We start from the raw sequence: 17,456 nt of genomic DNA, 5'->3' as shown, positions 1-17,456 counted from the left end.
ACGTTTGTGACCTGCTGAGGCTGAGGCCCTAAGGAAACTAGTCAAAACAAGTCCAACTTTCCTGTTGGAATACCTTACTTTGGAGCTTAATTTGGCCTGCTACAAAGTAGTCCTTAGACAAAAGTTAATATTGTTGTATAGGAAGTTGGTTACAGCTGAAGGACACAAATTGCAGATTCTATGGCGGAAGATAAAGATTGACACTGAACAAGATCTTCAACCTTATACTTAACATAGCTAACAATGTGTCCTCTATCAAGACAGACATGAACGACTTGCAGTTGGACTTGGGTTCTATAACCAAGAGAGCCCAAGAGTAGGATCTCCAAGTTGGAACATGACCGGCATGCATACAAATATGGGCCTAGTCACTTTATACAAAGATTTGGTATTTTGGAAGGACAATTGGTAGATTTGGAGTCGTACGACAGGTGCAACAGTGTCAGAACTTTGGGGGGCCCTGAGAGCTCCAAGGTATGAATAGAAAGGCCATAAAGAAATATTAGGCCTGACCCTGGCAGACTTTAAAGAATAGGAAACATAGAGCTCTCAGGCATGCAAGTTTTAATGTATTGCCAGGCATGAATTAAAACATGAGACCTATCATTGTCTGATTGCTGTGCTTCATGGGGAGAGAAAAGGTCACATGGTGGCTAGAGGGCAGCATAGTGTTACTTGGAATGGCTACAGAATCAACATTTTTCAAGACCTTGTCCCAGTGATGTTACACCAGAGAAGGACATTCGTGGAAGAAAATGGGGAGCTTGTAAAATGTCAAATACACCACTCATGGGTTATTCACTTTAGAATCTCTGTCGTTCTGTTATAACAATAGAAACCATGTAGCGACTTCTGCTGTAACCTTGCAGACTCTGACGGAAATTATCCCTGGTCCCCAGCTGAGCCTGAGTGAATCACATGAAGTCACATCCAATGATAATTTCATACATCCTGCCATTAAGCAAGCTGAGGACGCTGATGTGTGAAGGATCATGGGTCATGGGTACCCGCACACGTAGTGTAGGGATAGTGTTGCAGGTATGCTCCTGGTGACAACTAGATGGCAGCCTATGCAACACATGTGATTCTAAGCAGATACAAGCCACAGAAAGACTATTACTTATAAGTAATATTTGCCATACATTCACAGTTGGTGATCTCACCCACACTTTACTTTTGAGGCAGATAGAATTGATTTAAATATGAAACATGAAAAACTGTATGTAGTATAGCAAGTGATAAACTGATAAGAAATAAAACCGCAATTGAAAATTTAGAGAAACAAATGTATGTGCACTGTAAAAGCATTGGAAACAGCTTACACAATAAACCACCTAATGCTTAAGAGTCCTTCCCTGCTAAAGTGATAGGCCTAGTGCCCTTAAGAGATGCAAGTCCCAAGAAGATACCTTTTGCAGCAGGCCAGCAGTCTTCAAAGTTAACAAACAACTATAGGCCAGTGTGTTTCTCGTGTTTCCTGCAAGGATTTTTTTCAATGGCAGTCTTTCTACAGTGCCTTTGGTTTCCTCACTGGAGTGGGCGGACTGGCCTTTCAAATAGGCATTTGTACGCGGAGCGCGCGGTGTGCGCAGTGTGTTTCTCGTGTTTCCTGCAAGGATCATTTTCAACGGCAGTCTTTCTACGGTGCCTTTGGTTTCCTCACTGGAGTGGGCGGACTGGCCTTTCAAATAGGCATTTGTACGCGGAGCGCACGGTGTGCGCAGTGTGTTTCTCGCGTTTCCTGCAAGGATCATTTTCAACGGCAGTCTTTCTACAGTGCCTTTGGTTTCCTCACTGGAGTGGGCGGACTGGCCTTTCAAATAGGCATTTGTACGCGGAGCGCGCGGTCTGCACAGTGTTTCTCGTGTTTCCTGCAAGGATCATTTTCAACGGCAGTCTTTCTACAGTGCCTTTGGTTTCCTCACTGGAGTGGGCGGACTGGCCTTTCAAATAGGCATTTGTACGCGGAGCGCGCGGTGTGCGCAGTGTGTTTCTCGTGTTTCCTGCAAGGATCATTTTCAACGGCAGTCTTTCTACAGTGCCTTTGGTTTCCTCACTGGAGTGGGCGGACTGGCCTTTCAAATAGGCATTTGTACGCGGAGCGCACGGTGTGCGCAGTGTGTTTCTCGTGTTTCCTGCAAGGATCATTTTCAACGGCAGTCTTTCTACAGTGCCTTTGGTTTCCTCACTGGAGTGGGCGGACTGGCCTTTCAAATAGGCATTTGTACGCGGAGCGCGTGGTGTGCGCAGTGTGTTTCTCGTGTTTCCTGCAAGGATCATTTTCAACGGCAGTCTTTCTACAGTGCCTTTGGTTTCCTCACTGGAGTGGGCGGACTGGCCTTTCAAATAGGCATTTGTACGCGGAGCGCACGGTGTGCGCAGTGTGTTTCTCGTGTTTCCTGCAAGGATCATTTTCAACGGCAGTCTTTCTACAGTGCCTTTGGTTTCCTCACTGGAGTGGGCGGACTGGCCTTTCAAATAGGCATTTGTACGCGGAGCGCGCGGTGTGCGCAGTGTGTTTCTCGTGTTCCTCGGGGAGCGAGGAAGGAGCAGAAATCAGGAAACCAGGAAAACCGACGACTAAAGGTACTGTGAAAATCTTCTTTGAAACACATGGAACCTGGCCATTACAAATGCTTGTTTCTGCTGGACTATCTATGGCAAATATTAAATAACTAGCGTACTTGCCTGATTAAGGGAAGGGAAGCTTGGGAGTGAGAGAGTTATTATTGTCACAGCCCTCGATTCCGCTATACACTATTGCACAGACCCTGGGAGTGTGATAGATATTCTACCATAGCCCTCGGTCTGCCCTTAATCTACCCCGGAACCTCAGACAATTGACTCTATTGTGAGCCGAGTGCAAAACTAGATCACTAGTACATAACTAAGGGAATCATAAGCTCTGGTATAAATCGCCCAAAATGCCGGGAAAGGCGGCAAATCGTAATAAATCTGCGGCGGCCAGGGCAAAGAAACCTTATGGCTTACGTTCAAACAAAGAGACCGTGGACACATGTAATAAAAAGTCTCTGGCACGCGGGGGACCAAAGGAACTTGGAGATAAGCCTGAGGCCCCACAAAAGGGACCGCTAGATGCCTACTTCCCAAGTAAAACGAGCGAAGGAGAGGCTGATGTTGCACGGAATAAAAACAATGTCTCACAATTGGAGGGAGAAGGAAGCTATCTCCCTCTGGACTTGGACAATGACTCCCTTTTGCAATTGTGCTATGCACTACAAGAACGAGTGGGAACTCAAGAAGGGACCCAACTAGGAGTAGAACAGTTGGAGCTCCCACAAATTGGTAACTCAATTGTGGAAAAACCGGCTGAAAATACAGAACGGGTGCTCGTACATGAGAATTTGGTGGCTAGTCATGTACTAAGGGGAAATGGATCTCCCATTTTGATAGCCTCTGCATCACAAACTGAAACTACCCCCCATGTCTCCATACCTGCTACCACAACTACTTCTGTACCAAAGGCACCAAGGCTATCAGCGAGTCCCAATATGGTTTTTGACTCAGCAAATCCAACAGAAGACCCCATGCATCCAGATTTCAGTGTACATGAAACTTCTCAAACTGGAAACGCGACACTGAATTTTGCCATTAAAATCCTATTAAAACTCTGTGGAACGATGCATGAGGACCTGAAAGCTCAGGGGAGGGTGATCTTAGCACTACATAAACTCCTAAAAACAACTAACAAAATACCTAGTTCCCCCTCTACAGACCGGAGAGGCACACCGACATTTGATGATTCGCATGAAGATTTGGATAGAGTAAACGCAGCCCAGATGGCGGAAAAGATGCCAAATGACCGAGATGAGAAGAGATCAGCGGGAGAACAGGAAGAGGAACCCGAAATAGTGGGTCTATTAAGCAGGAAACAAAAAAGAACTGCGAATAAAAGGGCAGAGAAAATAACTAACCCCCCCCCTCCCCGGAACTCCACTCCTTGCCCCCCTCCGGGCAAAAATATCTCCAAAAAAAATATCTCCAAGAAGCAGCGCAAACGTGCGGCACGTAAGAAAAGAAGATCTGCCCAAACAGTGGGCACTTTGACGAGCTGGCTTATGGAAGAACAACCGGCGCACGAAAATCAGAACTTGGCAGCTCAGTCGGTCTCCTCTACTTCATCTGACCCGGACCTATCCCTCAGGAGGCCAGAACCAGTACCCGAGCTGGAACCCATACCGGGCCCACTACTAGAAGGAGAAATCATGGAGGAATGTGGGAGTGTTGAGCCACCTAAGGTGGACATTAAAAACGTGATTATATCCCCGGTTGAGAATGGCAAAACTGGCATACAGCTGAATCGATCTACACTCTTTGCCTTATTTGCCAAAATACCGTCACTAAGAATCTTAAATTCTGATGACGTAGATTTTGTTGAACCCTCACACAGTAAAGAAGGGAAACATACAACCATCCATTGCTACCTCCCGGAAACTGCTGCTATAATAAGGGCTAATCATTCATCTATTAAATATCTAGGATACGAGTTGGACGTACCTATTATTGAAGAGATGATTGATGAAAACTGCCAAAAATGCAAGTGTGCATGTTCTACTAGCCCTTTAACATCAAATATAACAAAAGCCACCCAAAGGCTTAGTGATGAGCAAGGTTGGGAATGGCTCCAAGAAAGGCTTGCGCAGAAAGAAAGTGGGTGAATTTCAATAATATCTAGCTGGAATACAAGGGGATTTAGTCACTGGACGAGTGAGGGCCCTGCCCGGGAACTACTTTTGGCCAATGACTTATTCTTACTCCAAGAAACGTGGGTAACCTTTGATCTGGAATTTGATGGATACGTAACTTATCAAAATATGGCCATCAGGGGAGAACGGGGAAGACCGAAAGGGGGATTATTAACTAGTGCTAAAACAGCATACAACCCTAAATTGATCCATCAGGATGGCCCTGGAGGTAATATCCTAGCAATTCAAATAAGTCCACCAGGTGGTTGGGCGGGAAGAAAGAAGGTCCTCATAATAAACATCTATGATCCACCTAGGGACGCGATCACTGAAGCATTGGGAGATAATTTGGACTCACTGCTAACCACCTGGAGTTTGGGGGAAGAAGGAGCCGCTATCCTTCTGGGAGGTGATATAAATGCGAGATGCCGTGATACAGAAGGTTGTGGGAACTACCCCTTTGTACAGAATATCTGCGAGATATCTACACCGCAGAGTAATAACAAAGGCAAACTATGGCTAGAAATTCTTAAGGAATGGAATCTTACCATACTAAATGGATGGACAAGGGGGGATATACCGGGTAAAGATACTTGGTTGGTAGGAAAAAAGCATTCTGTTCTGGATTATATAGCCACCTCTGAGGGCCTGCTGAATCACGCTCTGCAGTTAAAGGTTACCCTGAATAACTTCAGCGATCATGGCATGTTAACTTTAAGTATGGAGGGTGGTGGAGAATTGGCAGAGGATGGCATATGGAGTGAAATTAGACCTAACGAGGCGGGAAACAAGATCAGATGGTCTCAACGAAATATCGAAAAGATGACATGTATCACCTTCCCAAACGGCATTAACATTAAACAGCTATTGAAGGGAAAGAGTCCGGAAGACATTGAGTGTTGGATCACACATCTGACTCACTCACTGTTTAGGGGTACTCGGGGCCCAGGATTGAGCTGGAATAGAAGGGGAAAACCAAACTTTGATATCAACATAAGAGACCAAAAACGTATTATGCGCCGAGCCATTAGAAGCATCAGAACGCATAAGACTATCCAATGTAATGAAGAGGAGTACAAGGCTGAGATGGCTGCAATAAAAAGAAAATACCGGAGATGGCTTAGAATGTACCGGCAAACTCAAAAAAGAAAACAATGGCAGAATTTTGTAGTAGCTTTATGTAGTAGGAATAGCCGTAGTGTTTGGCAGATACTGGCCCAGGCGGGGGGTGAACAGAAAATGAGAGTTCTTAATCCCATTGCAAGGGATACGTGGGTTGAATACATCTCTAACAAATTTTATAAAGAGACCATGAACATCACTAATAGCTTGGGTTGTGTAAAAATATGGCCCCTCCCCCTTAGCTATAATATTATAAAACAATGTATTCTGAATCTAAAAACATCAAATGCCCCCGGCCCAAATGGCTTAGCTAACGCAGTCTTGAAGAAAGACCCACATAATTGGGCACAACTTTTACTCACCTTGTACTCAAGAATCTGTAGAAATTGTCAGATACCGACTTCCTGGAAAAAATCTATATTAATCCCGATATATAAAAAGGGGGAGCGGACTAAACCTATTAACTACCGGCAACTCTCTATGCTGGACGTCTCCAGTAAAATCTTTAATACTCTGGTCCTTAAAGAAATAGAAAGGTGGGTTACTGAAAACTGCATTTTAAATTAAGCACAAACGGGCTTTAGGCCGGGATCTAGCACTACACATAACATCAGGATACTGGACCAATTAATCAACAACACCACGAGCAGCAAAGACTCCACGCTATACATCGCTTTTGTAGACTTTAGTAGCGCCTTCGATTTGGTGATACGGAACATATTATGGTCTAAATTAAAGGCGTTGGAATGTCTGATGTGGATTCTAAATATATTAATTGCCTTATATAGCAATACATCTACCAGGGTGCGCCTTAACGATCAAGGTGATATTACGGATAATATCAATATCAACATGGGAGTCAAGCAAGGTTGTATAACCGCACCCATGCTATTTAACATATATATAGCTGACCTGCTAGATTATATGGCTACAAAATCATATTGCCCCCCGAAACTAGGTAACACTCCTGTAATAGGAATGCTATATGCGGACGATTTGATTCTTTTAGATCGTACGATGTCCGGTATACAGAATATGATGAATGAGTTAGGGGAGTATGCCACCCAGATAGGACTTGTAATTAATGTGGAAAAGACAAAAATAATGACAATAGCACGAAAGGGACCTCATCGCACGGGTATAGATACCAAGGTGGGTAAAATTGAGGTTGTAGAACAATATCCCTACCTGGGCTTGGACTTTAAAGCACCCACAAACTATGATGCCATAATAAGACACAAGACACGGAGAGCGAAATTACTTACACTCCAGGTGTGTAAATTTGCAAAGGGTACGGCTGGCTTCAGTATGGCTGGTATATTGAAACTCTACCTTCAATGTTTTGTGCCGGCAGTTCTCTATGGTTTGGAGGCATTGGCCATGCAAGACCTAACCTGGCTTAACACTTTGGAAGGCCACTTCTGGCGTATGGTGCTGGGACTGGGTCCTTCTTGCTCGATACAATATCTCCGCCTAGAACTGGGCCTCATCTCCCTGAGAGGTAGAGCACTTCGGGCCCGAGGTGCTTTCTACCTAAAATCACGTGCAGAGCCCCATTGTAAACTGCTGGGCCTGGCAGGAAAAAATTACGACACAGAAAGGCACCTACGTGGTACTAATTACAAAGACCTGAATGAAACATTATTTAGGGAAATTGATTGGTCCTATACAAACTTGAGCAAATTACCATACATCCATCAAAAAAAGGCATTTGAGGACAAGCTGAATAAATGGGACTGGTGTGCAAACCTAGACCACTTGTCCAAATTGAAGGGATATGAGGCGGTTAGATATGTCTCATATAGATATTTAAAAGTGCAGCCATATCTGTTACTATGCCCGGCCCCTGAGGTGAGAAATTTCTTGTTAAGATTAAGAATCAACCAGTTGCCTGTATTGACTATCATAGGACCACGACTGAAAATACCTGGGGAGGCCAGGATATGCAGTATCTGTCAGGGGGCAGGAAAATTGGAAACCACTAGACATGTGTTAACCCTGTGCCCTAAATTGGGCCCTATATATATGAATGCATATGATAAATGGGTCCATAATTATGAGGCAATTATTGAGGATGACTTTTGGTATATGTGTTTAAATACTGAATCTCTTAGTTTGCAGTTGTCCCTTTTTAGAGTATGGACACAAATTATGCCCTTACTATCACCAACACAGGAATAGCAGTAACAAGGACATCAATTACCATTAAATAATAATAACAATAACATCAGTAGAATTAGAACGCACCTTTCGTACTGTAATTATGATTATAAATGTGATTCTAATGGTAGTGTAGTATACTGTTGTGACATTACGCTGTCCTGAGCTTTTATATTTTAACTTTTGTATTTGATATATATTTGATACATTTTATATTGCATATATTTTTTATTACACTTATTTCTTTATATAACCTATATTAGTATAAATGTTTATATATGGATAAGTGATGTATCAATGAATGTGTTTAAAATGTGTTGTGTAAAATCCATTTCTTGGATTATACCACAATAAAGTATTATATATACTATAGGCCAAGGCAACAGGTGAGTAGAATGTTCCAATGATGCAGATACAAAAGTATGTTCAAAAGATTAGGGGCCTCCTCCCAATCCCACCATTGTAAGGGAAGCCCTGGGATGGGGGTCCTTGGCCAAACTTTACTGATCATGACCAGGGAAGGAAGAGGAATTTACGCCTGTACAACACAGGCGTGAGGGGGTGCAAAAAGCTTTGCAGTTTCACCCACCCTTACTGATTCCACTAGAAACCCCCTAGAGGGTTCCTAGATTTGCTGGTCCCAGTTACTTTGATTCTGTTTCAAGGGTTCCAAGTGCTTCTGGTGCATTTGTAGTTTTCGGTGCCTGGTTTGGGTCCAGCTAGGCAGAAGTTCCAAACTCTGGTGATATTTAGCAGCTGGGCACAGCAGATGTTTTCAGGCAGTGACCACAGCAGGTCTCACAATGACAGGAGACTGGCAATTGGTACTGTGGCATGCAACTCAAGTGGCAAAGACGTAGTGCTTCATAAAGGCCCCTTGTCACGATGGAGATCAGCAGCTGCAGGAGGAGATTTCTTAGGCCTCATGCTGGTGACCTGGGGAGTACCAAGCTGAAACTCTGAAGGGAGATCAATGAATGGATGATGCCCGTGCTGAAGCAGGGCAGTCCACACAATGATTCCGGGACACTTACTAAGGCTCCAAGAAGCAGGCTCTTCAGGCAGTGGTCTAGGCTGTTTGTTCCATCAGGCCAAGTGTCAAAGCACCAAAAGGGTCGTCAGGAGATTGACCAAAAGCGACAGGGCTTCACTGAGACTTGCCTTTATGCAATGCTGGATGTGTTCAACTGCCATCCTCGGGTATTCAGCGGGTTGCGGCTCTTTGTAGATATGTTGGCTCCAAATGACGATCTGAAGAATGGCTGCAGTCATCCCCAGTCGATCAATGGTTAAGGAGCTTCACCATTCAGAGTGGACAGCTTCTTGCCTCACAACTGTCCAGCAACAAACATACCCTAGGCCTGAGTGTGGAATGGGAATAGACTGTCGCAGACCCCACATCCAGCCAGCTACTCCCACCAATGCGGTCTCTGGGTGACCGCAGGGTTTACCCTATATGGCATTTCCCGAGGGGGCAGAAAGGCTAAAGGCCAAGATAAACAATGATGGGGCAGGGTGAAAAACCGTGGAATGGTGATTTTGAATATATTGTACTCAATATGGACTCATGCAGTAAAATGCAAAAGTGCCCATGAGGAAAAGTAAAAAAAAAAAAAAGAAGAAAATGATCAGCTGACACCAGCCAGTCTAGGATACATCATAAAAGTAACAAAAACGTTACAAAAAGTAAAAGGGATACAAAGTAATCCTGCTGCACTACACTGTAAGTGTGACTCAACTGTTCTGGACACCAGAGTTCTGGCCCACCTCCCTTGGCCCTCTCCATACACCCATTCTGTCAATTCGGAACCTTGCAGTGTGGATTTCGGCCACTCTGACCATGGATGAACAGGTCAAAGCAGTGTGTAAATCTGGCCATTTCAAACTCTGGGTCCTCCGGAAGGTTCTTCCTTTCATTCCCACAGCTAATCAAGCCCCGGTGGTTGCTGCTTTGGTCCTTAGTGTTTTGTACTGCTGCAATTCTCTGTATCTGGCTCAGCCCGGCTACCTAACTAGCCGCCTGCAGCTGCTTCAAAACGCTGCCGCAAGAGCCATCATCGCCCTCCTTTTGGAACCCATATGACCCCACTGTTGAGGCAACTACACTGGCTCCCTGTCGCCCGTCGGATCATGTTTGAGTCTATGTGCATAGTGCACAGAGCCCTTTATGGCGTAGGCGCAGAGTTCCTGCAATCAAAATTCCCCCTCTACCTTCCTACTCGATCTCTTCGATCGCAAGCAACCCTGCTGGTGGCAGTGCCTCGATTTAAGTTAGCCCGTAAGGGTGGTTGGGCCATTTTGGTTGCTGCCGCTAAGCCATGGAACGATCTTCCTCTGCCTCTGTGGGAGACCACAGACCAACTGGTCTTCCGTCGGAAGCTGAAGACCCTGTAGAATATCTTTCCTCACCTCTCCAGCGCAATGATGCCTTTGGGCGCACATGCGCTTAACAAATAGTGATAACATAACGTGTGCAGCCTAAAATCAACGAGACTCTACAAGGGTGCCATTTCCCCTGCACTGGCAGTTTTCGGGACTGACCACTGCCCCCTAACCAGATGTACTAAGCAAGAGAAGTCGAGCAAAAAGGCCTTGCCCTCCATAAGTCAGGAATCAAGTCATAGAAAAAATGTCAGGGTTACATTGATGTTAATGAACGTGGTCAACCGTACTGGCACGTCCCTGCATTAGCACATCTCTGTGATGTCCACCCTACTGCGATACTGCTCAGACCCTATGAGCGCCTCTGCTAGGGTGCTGCTGGTGTCCTGGATCCGGGTGTTGAGGCGGTGGGGAATGCATGCTGCACAATTCTCTTAAACAATCATTTCTTGCTCTCTTCACAGCTCACAGCCACCGAGTCATTCTCTGACGGTTAAGTATTCAAAAAGATGGATCGAAAATGCAGAATCAAATCCTTTAACAGTGCTGTCCAGTAAGTTCTCTTCTGATTTGGGCGCTTTGATAAATCCTGTCACGGCAATTACCATGGAAGTATTGCACCCAGCCAAACAGGATGTCCGTACCGGATTGTCTACATCTGCTGATTTAAATTCTGAAAAATGTTTGAAGTTTACAGAGCACATATTTAATAATTCCACACAATACATCAGCCAATGTTTTACTGTCTCACTACTGATTTGCAAAATCAACAACGTACTTGTTCAGGGGCTTTAATACCATATTGTGCCAATATTTGCTTTGAAGAAATGCAGTTCCAACGGAAACAATGAAAGGTCAATTGTCTTAATCTATCTGGGTAGATACTCAAAAAGGGTGCTAGGGTTCCTAGTTTTTTATGTTCTCTCTGCAAGTGAGACAGTGAGGTATAGGAGTTCAGGGATTCCTGCGTGCTGATCCAATCATACCGGTATAAAATCAGTTTCACTTTAGCAGGCAATTGCATCAATTCATTTATTGAGCTCCCAATGTTTTCTAATATAGAAATACTTCATTCCTGAATAACTTTCACTGGAGCACAGCCCTGTTCTGAATAAATAGCATTAAAATCCATAAATAAAGATTTCTTCACTGGACATAAAATCTTGCTTAATAACGAGAGGATCCTCCAATATGCTCTTGCCTTCAATCACGCGATTCCCAGATGATATCTTATAACGTCAATCGTGAAAGAGCATGCAATTTTCAAGGTTCTATCACATATTTTACCTTCCAAAACAGGGAGGTAGTCCAATATCTTTAGTGGATAAATTGGCTAGCCATATCAGCAGCACAAGTTTTGAACCACCCATATATATTTGTTATGCTGGGGCCTGCATTGATCAAAAACCCTAAATAGGTCAATGATTGAACTTTGGATATTCCCACCTTCCCAGTATACCAAAGGGGTTTGCTCTTTTTCTTAGATTTAGTCAGATGCATAATCTTTGTCTTTTTAGGGTTGACCTTCGACAGATCTTCCACAAACTTCAAAAATGCGTTGATCAGTCTTTGAAGGCCAATTGCGGTGGCGTCAAATAATAGATAATGGTCGGCATAAGCCAGCCACCGAAAACGCAGAACCTGAATTTTAGGCGAAACAAAGGTTGCAGGTAACAAATAATTGTTGAATGGGTGCTGCACCAATCTTGTAAACAATATTTCCCTGCTCTCTTCACAGCTCACTGCCACCTCAGTCATACTCTGGTGATTAAGAATTCTGAGCCACTGCTGATTCTGTAGCTCTACTTGATGGTAGTCCCAGTTAGGGAGATTTTTGCACAACCCTCTGATGAGGGCTGTATAATCATCTAACCTAATGGTTGAATATTGTGTCTCCTGAAAGGAAGGACCAGACTCATTGAGGGTAAGTCTAGCAGAGCAGTCAGGCTTAATGTTGGGGAGGAGGAAGGTTGGCAGGGAGGTACAATTAGTCCTAATAGACACCACACAGGAACACCCCACACTGGTATACTGTAAAAATGTACATTGCATTATAAGGTCACACATGAAATATTTATGGGGGGGCGGGGATAGGTACTAAAGTTAAACAGAACAAATAGAGCATTGTGTAGATATAAAAACAGTTATTGCCCAGTGAAGGCCTAACTCAATCCTTAACTTAAAATGTCAGTCCTCATACCTGGTGGAGGGCACTATACATTTAAGCTTTCAGATGCAAGTTAACCTCTTTAGTGCCAAGGACGAGGTATCTCGTCCTTGACATTACGTACGCAGTGCCAACGACGAGATAGCTAGTCCTTTTTGGCACCCCGTTTTGTGCGAGCCCTGCTAAGCAGGGATCGCACAAAACTGAAATCCAACCCCCGGGCTATGTGAGGAGGAGGTTCCTCCTCACGGCCCGGGGGTTGGATTTCTGTCAGTTTCACCGCAGCAGCCATTTCGGGCTGCTGCAGTGAAAATAAAAGGTGAGTTTCCACATTTCTCTCCCTCAATCTGCAGCACTATTGTGACGTTCAGATTGAGGGAGGTGACGTTGGAAAGGGGAGACTCTGCCCTTTCCAAAAACACCTTTTTTGAAGCATTGCTGGGCGCGGAGCGGGCGCAGAGCGCTCACCCACCCAGCAATGCCACTAGAGCACCAGGGATCTCTTTGTGATGTGGGAGGGGATAGGGGTCTGCTTACTATGTACTCTTCCCCCCCATCCCCTCAAACATGGGGCCACCCATTTTGGCATCCCTGGGGGAAGATGGGTGATCATCTTCCCCCAGGGAGGGGGGGCGCAAAAAAATATAAATAAAAGGAGATTTGGGTGGGGTGGGGGGACAGTAGCCACCAGGATTTTATTGGCCAATGAGAGGGGGGTGCCCCCCCACCCTAAGTGGATGGGGGCACCTCATGTAGCCCTCCCTGGGGGCAGATTTCTGCCCCTATGAAATGGTACAAGATATACCTCCATCCATTTGGGGTGGGGGGAGAGGCCACTGGATATATTGGCAGAGGCCCATGTTTTGCTCCCCCCCCCCCCGGGGGGGCAGATGGACACACTCATGTGCCCATCTGTCCCTAGGGAAGGGGCAAAACAAAAACAACAAAAAAACACAAAAAAAGGTTTCGTTTTGGTGGGTTTGGGGGCACTAGACCACCAGGATTGTTTGTGTCATGAAAGGGGGGTGGCCCTCTCACCTCATCCCAAGTAGATGGAGGGGGCACCTCATGTAGCCCTGCCTGGGGACATATTTCTGCCCTTAGGAAGGGGCATCTGCCCCCAGGGAGGGCTATATGAGATGCACCCCCATCCATTTGGGGTGGGGAAGGAGAGGGCCACCAGAATTGTTGTGCCATGCCCCCCAAGCATGGGGCAGTACGTTTTGCCCCCCCTCCCTTGGGCCATCTGCCTCAAGTGAAGGGGAGAAACAAAACAAAACAAAGGAAAATAAAATGGGGGTTTGATGGTGGGGGCCACTCTAGACCACCATTGAGTTATGTATTGAAAAGGGGGTGGCCCTCTCCCCCCACCCAAAATGGAGGGGGGGCATCTCATGCAGCCCTCCCTTTGGGCAGATTTCTGCCCCTACGTGGCCTCAGGGAGGGCTACATGAGATGCCCCCAACCATTTGGGGTGTGGGGGAGAGGGCCAGTAGAAAACTTAACACAGGGCCCCCAAAGCATGGGGCAGTACGTTTTCGCCACCCTGTGTGCAGATAGGCACACTGATGTGCCCATCTGCCCCATGGTGAAGGGGCAAAACAAAAACAAAAAAATATCGAAATACAGGGAAGTTTCTGTAACGCAGACCAGCCAGTGAGTAGTTATTTGTTTTTGCTGCAGTGCCCATAGGTAAGAAATGTTTCCTTGAGGGGAAATTCTGTAACGCAGGCCAGCCAGTGCTCCAGGCGGGTCGGGTGATGTCCCTGGCCTTGGGCGGCTGTCTCCCATGTGGTTTGACCGTCCCCAAGCTGTAACGCAGGCCAGCTAGGACTCCAGGATGGGCAGAGGTGATGCCTCCGGCCTTCGTCGCCTTGTCTCCCATGTGGGTCCACCGTCCCCAAGTCCAGCAGTGGGTCCAGGGAGCCCCAGCAGAGTCTCCGACCTTTCCCAGAGGGTGAAGCTGTAACACAGGCCAGCCAGAGCTCTAGGAAAGTTGGGGGTCATGTCCCTGGCCTTGGGCACCCGTCTCCCATGTGGGCCAGTGCCGTAGCTGGTAGTACCACATCCTCTCCTTTTCCCCACTCCAAAGCCTTCCTTGCATTCTATGAATGACCTTATCTCTTCACCCTAAAACATGTCTTGTGGCACTCTCCTCCTGCCAATTGCTGAATGCTTTGTTTGACCCCTGGTGTGAATTCTTGGTTCCCATAGATTGGTGCAAGCAGAGATGGTAATGTGGTGATCCCGTACCTCTCTACCAGGTATCTGGCCACTTTGGCCTGTGTTGCTGTGGCAGCCACTACACCTCCCTCAGCTTGTGTCTCGCCACCGCTCGGTCCATGGCCACCCACAATTTCCCCTGCTGCCCGCAAACCATTCCTGTATAATACGTAACTTGGCTGCCTCGTAATACATTTGGAAATCCGGGCGCACCATCCCTCCGTCCCCTTGGTGTTGTCAACGTGGCCCGGCTTAACCTCAGCCTCTTCCCTCCCCCATATGAATTTGCTCATTAACTTTCCCAGTTCCTTGAAGAAGCTGTTCGGAAACCGCTGTTGGTATCGCTTGATACAGATATAATAGTCTTGGCAGCGTCACCATCTTAATTACTGCCATTCTCCCCACCCATGAGACCCTAAGGTTCTTCTATTTTAATGCTATGAGCTTTGGCAGATAGCTAGCCACATACCAACCTGACAATGTGGGCTTCATCTGGACTCCCAAGTATTTTATCCCTTCTGATTTCCTGAGAACGGCGACATAGCTTTCAATTCCGCTGCTTCCCTTCTCCTTACCGTGACATTAAGTAGCTCAGATTTTTCAAAATGGAGTTTTAGCTCAAAGGCCTTCCCAAAGCTCTCTAGTAGCACCCGGCACGCCCCCAATGACTCCCTTGGCTTTGTTAGTGTTAAAATCATGTCATCTGCACATGCACTACGTTATGCTGGATCCCTCCAAAGGGTATCCTGTGTACCTCCCTCAAGTCTCTCAGTGCTTGCAATAGCGGCTCTAGATATATCACGTAGAGCAAGGGCTAGAGGGGGCACTCTTGCTTTGTACCCCTGATTAATTAACCCAGGATGGGGTCCCATATTAAGCAGGCAGGTCTTAAGCGCCTTGTAGTTGGCTGTACCATGCAGAGAAAGTCCTCACCCACCACCATCTTCTCTGCATCTAGGGAGAGCAGAATCAAGAGCAGGCTTGACTTGTGTGCCTTCTCCAGTAAATGAGCCACATGCCTGATGTTGTTGAATCTCTGTCGCCCAAGTACAAAACCTTCTTGGTCAGTGTGGATCAAGATCGGGAAATATGCCTCCAATCTGCTGGCCAGTATTTTAGTATAGATTTAAGCATCAACGTTTATGAATGCTATTGGTCTGTATAATGTTCACATGATGTTGTCTTTGTTGGATTTGGGGATAAGAGATATTTTTGCTTCTTCCATGGAAGCCGAGATTCTCTGTGTCTCCCGAAAGTGATTGAATAGCTGGGTGAGGTGTGGGGGTCAGATTTCCCGCATAAGTTTTGTAAAATGCTGCCGTAAATCTGTCTGGTCCCAGCACCTTATTGGGAAGGAGGCCCACTATAACCTTTCTCACCTTCCTGCAAGACCTCTCTTCCAAGTATTTCCCTTGCCTCGCCACTCACTGAGGGAAGGTAAATCCCTTGCAAAAATGTTGTTTGGCACCGGCTCGACCGACCCTGGGTCTTATATAGATCCTCGTAGAAATCATCAAAGCTTTATTGGATTTTCTCTGTTAGAATGGCAGACCCCCTGTTCGTCCCCTATGGCTGTAATGGTGTTGTCCCTGACCGCGATCCTGAGGAGTCGAGCAAGGAGCCCTTCCACCTTGTTGGCTTTTGCCTAAAACTTGAGCCCTATAAATAGCAGTGCTACCTCCGGTCTTTTGGTCCAAAGTACGTTCAGTTGGCCCAGCGCCTGCCTATATTCCTTAACCATTCCTGGAAGGAGTCTCTCCTACTCTACGCCTCGCCTCCTCCACCTCCCTCTCAGCAGCTTCTTTTTAAAGGGGGAATTGAAGGATCCGTTCACCCATGGATTGGCATCCCGGGACAACCATGACCTCAATGGCCCAAAAGAAGAATCATCGTCCTTCAGTGGAGTGGGATCCACCATCCAGAAGTTGAATCCACTGCTGAGATGGCTCAAAGAGGATGGAGGAACCTGCACACGGCAGACTCAGCGGCTCAGCAGGCAAACTTGGTCAGCACACCAATAAAAATGTCCTCTGCAGCAGGAGAGTGGTGGTGGAGACCAGAGACGACCTATGCAAGCAGGTTTGGGAGCCCCAACAATTTTCCAGGGGACGACAGCTTCCAAAATCAAGATGGTATGCCTTGGCATGAAAATGTGGTAAAAAGGCCAGGAAATTAGCCCTAGGATTGTGGGCCTGGCCCCAGCAGATGAGCAGGACCAAAAACAGGATGAGATGATCTCATGAAGGACACCCAGCAGCCAAGGACCCAAATCGGAGCTAGGCCACTGCATCCAGCCAGTATGGCCAGAAAACAGCCTCCAAAGGCAGCAACGGCAGGAAACTGCCAAGAATCATCGAACAGGTAAGCAGACCTCCGTATCCTCAAAATCCAGCAGCTCTGAGCTCAGGAACAGAGTTTACCCTATATATTTCTTCACTCACAGGGCTGGCTTCTGCCAGCCCACCAATCCCATTAGGGGATTTAAAACAAAGGTTTTGGTGGCCAGTTAAAAAATTATAAAGTAAATATCAATATCAGTAAATCAGGTTGGCCTCAGAAACAGCCAAATACTGAGGCCCACCTTCACAACAAGTGTAGTGGCCTGGCCAGGGCCAGCAGCTGGTCTAAACCTGTCTGAACCACCATGGAGGCTGCCAGCTTGGGCTCACAAAAAGCCCATGTTGCCAGAATGGCCA

General features: G+C 46.3%; 1 protein-coding gene across 1 annotated transcript in view; it reads left to right on the top strand.

Moving 5' to 3' along the window:
- ATG14 (autophagy related 14) overlaps positions 1 to 17,456 on the top strand; it is a 1,873,818-nt gene that overhangs the window by 975,504 nt on the left and 880,858 nt on the right. The window lies entirely within an intron of this gene.

The sequence above is a fragment of the Ambystoma mexicanum genome, chromosome 14 (assembly GCF_040938575.1).
Source record: "Ambystoma mexicanum isolate Mex_15411 chromosome 14, UKY_AmexF1_1, whole genome shotgun sequence".
Lineage (NCBI taxonomy): Eukaryota > Metazoa > Chordata > Amphibia > Caudata > Ambystomatidae > Ambystoma > Ambystoma mexicanum.
The sequence above is the reverse complement of the archived record's forward strand: the minus strand, read 5'-3'. Positions and strand labels throughout refer to the sequence as shown.